Here is a 3,570-nt window from a genome sequence, read left to right as displayed (position 1 = left end):
GGTGGTGTGTGCGCCTCGTGGCCCCCCTCCGTCTCGTCTTCTGGCTCCGTAGGTCTTCTGTGAAATAGGCCCATTGCAATTATTTCCGGGAATTTTCCTGAAAGTTGAGTTTCTGCACAAAAATAAGACACCAGGGCAATTCTGCTGAAAACAGAGTTAGTCCGTGTTAGTTGTATCCAAAATACACAAATTAGAGGCAAAACAATAGCAAAAGTGTTCGGGAAAGTAGATACGTTTTGGACGTATCACCGACCTAGCATCAGAGATGCTCTGGCGCACTTCGTCTCCGTGAATTTCAAGGAGAGAAAGAGCGTCAAGAAGGCGATCATCTTCGGGCGTTTCGAGTTCAAAATCTTGGTGCATCCTCCCTACTGAAACAAAATCTTCGAATTGTCAACAGGTGCATGGAAAAGCAAACGTTTACGAAGAATCAAAGTGGTTAGGGCACTTACTAATGAAGCGCCGATTTTGCGACTCTAAGCGGGCGATGATATCTTCCTCGCGAGCAGATTATCGAGTTGTGTTCTCGCTCAAGACATTTTCTGCGTCATGGAGTCTTTTTCGAAGACCCTTGACAGCAGCAGCGTCTAACTCAGCCTTCTCGCGAGCTTTTTCGCTCTGCTCCAGCTTGAGGGCAAGGTCATCGGCGCGCTTATTAGCCTCAGAAAGGGCCTCTAGCAAAATAAAAGATGACAATGTTATGACAAAATATCAGAGGAAAATCTACTCGATGAAAAGAGGCAAGAGAGGAATACCTTTCAACTTATCAGCATGATCACGGTACCCGATAAATTGGGTACCAAGACGAATAAATTCTTTCATCAAAGGCTGAAAAGGAAAATGGATGCAAAAATCAACATAGGGAAAGAAGTTCGACAGCAAAAAAAAGGGGGGCCGAAAAGGCTGAAAAGTTCGAGAAACATGGATGAAAAGAGCCCTTACATCGTCCATAGGAGGAGTCGCAGAGCTACCAGTCAAGAGACTCGACTCTTTGCCCAGCTCAATCCTCGCTCTCTTCGGTGACGGGGCACGGGGGCTCACGACAGGAGTTGGATGCCCTATGTCCTGTTGAGGAGTGATACGTCTCCGACGTATCGATAATTTCTTATGTTCTATGCCATATTATTGATGATACCTACATGTTTTATGCACACTTTATGTCATATTCGTGCATTTTCTGGAACTAACCTATTAACAAGATGCCGAAGTGCCGATTGCTCGTTTTCGCTGTTTTTGGTTTCAGAAATCCTAGTAACGAAATATTCTCGGAATTGGACGAAATCAAAGCCCAGGGGCCTATTTTCTCACGAAGCTTCCGGAAGTCCGAAGGAGAGACGAAGAGGGGCCACGGAGGGGCCACACCCTAGGGCGGCGCGGCCCCCCCTGGCCGCGCGGCCCCGTGGTGTGGGGCCCCGTGCCGCCTCTTGACCTACCCTTCCGCCTACTTAAAGCCTCCGTGACGAAACCCCCGCATCGAGAGCCACGATACGGAAAACCTTACCGAGACGCCGTCGCCGCCGATCCCATCTCGGGGGATCCAAGAGATCGCCTCCGGCACCCTGCCGGAGAGGGGAATCATCTCCCGGAGGACTCTACACCGCCATGGTCGCCTCCGGAGTGATGAGTGAGTAGTCTACCCCTGGACTATGGGTCCATAGCAGTAGCTAGATGGTTGTCTTCTCCCCATTGTGCTATCATTGTCGGATCTTGTGAGCTGCCTAACATGATCAAGATCATCTATCTGTAATTCTATATGTTGTGTTTGTCGGGATCCGATGGATAGAGAATATTATGTCATGTTAATTATCAAGTTATTATACATGTGTTGTTTATGATCTTGCATGCTCTCCGTTTCTAGTAGAGGCTCGGCCAAGTTTTTACTTTTAACTCCAAGAGGGAGTACTTATGCTCGATAGTGGGTTCATGCCCGCATTGACACCAGGACGATGGACAGAAAGTTCTAAGGTTGTGTTGTCTCTGTTGCCACTAGGGATAAAACATTGGCGCTATGTCCGAGGATGTAGTTGTTGATTACATTACGCACCATACTTAATGCAATTGTCCGTTGTTTAGCAACTTAATACTCGGAGGGGTTCGGATGATAACCCGAAGGTGGACTTTTTAGGCATAGATGCGGTTGGATGGCGGTCTATGTACTTTGTCGTAATGCCCAATTAAATCTCACTATACTCATCATGTCATGTATGTGCATTGTTATGCCCTCTCTATTTGTCAATTGCCCGACCGTAATTTGTTCACCCAACATGCTTTTATCTTATGGGAGAGACACCTCTAGTGAACTGTGGACCCCGGTCCATTCTTTTAATACCGAAATACAAATCTGCCGCAATACTTGTTTTTACTGTTTTCTCTCGCAAACAATCATCTTCCACACAATACGGTTAATCCTTTGTTACAGCAAGCCGGTGAGATTGACAACCTCACTGTTTCGTTGGGGCAAAGTACTTTGGTTGTGTTGTGCGGGTTCCACGTTGGCGCCGGAATCTCCGGTGTTGCGCCGCACTACATCCCGCCGCCATCAACCTTCAACGTGCTTCTTGGCTCCTCCTGGTTTGATAAACCTTGGTTTCTTTCCGAGGGAAAACTTGCTGCTGTGCGCATCATACCTTCCTCTTGGGGTTGCCCAACGAACGTGTGAAATACACGCCATCAAGCTCTTTTTCAGGCGCCGTTGTCGGGGAGATCAAGACACGCTCGCAAGGGGAGTCTCCACTTCTCAATCTCTTTACTTTGTTTTTGTCTTGCTTTATTTTATTTACTACTTTGTTTGCTGCACTTATATCAAAACACAAAAAATTAGTTGCTAGCTTTACTTTATTTGCTATCTTGTTTGCTATATTGAAAACACAAAAAAATTAGTTTACTTGCATTTACTTTATCTAGTTTGCTTTATTTACTGTTGCTAAAATGGCCAACCCTGAAAATACTAAGTTGTGTGACTTCACTAGCACAAATAATAATGATTTCTTATGCACACCTATTGCTCCACCTGCTACTACAGCAGAATTCTTTGAAATTAAACCTGCTTTACTTAATCTTGTCATGAGATAGCAATTTTCTGGTGTTAGTTCTGATGATGCTGCTGCCCATCTCAATAATTTTGTTGAACTATGTGAAATGCAAAAATATAAAGATGTAGATGGTGACATTATAAAATTAAAATTGTTCCCTTTCTCATTAAGAGGAAGAGCTAAAGATTGGTTGCTATCTCTGCCTAAGAATAGTATTGATTCCTGGACTAAATGCAAGGATGCTTTTATTGGTAGATATTATCCCCCTGCTAAAATTATATCTTTGAGGAGTAGCATAATGAATTTTAAACAATTAGATACTGAACATGTTGCTCAAGCTTGGGAAAGAATGAAATCTCTGGTTAAAAATTGCCCAACCCATGGACTGACTACTTGGATGATCATCCAAACCTTCTATGCAGGACTAAATTTTTCTTCGCGGAATTTATTGGATTCAGGCGCTGGAGGTACCTTTATGTCCATCACTCTTGGTGAAGCAACAAAGCTTCTTGATAATATGATGGTTAATTACTCTGAA

This window comes from Lolium rigidum, chromosome 3 (assembly GCF_022539505.1).
Source record: "Lolium rigidum isolate FL_2022 chromosome 3, APGP_CSIRO_Lrig_0.1, whole genome shotgun sequence".
NCBI classification, from domain to species: domain Eukaryota; kingdom Viridiplantae; phylum Streptophyta; class Magnoliopsida; order Poales; family Poaceae; genus Lolium; species Lolium rigidum.
Note: the sequence above shows the minus strand (reverse complement) of the source record.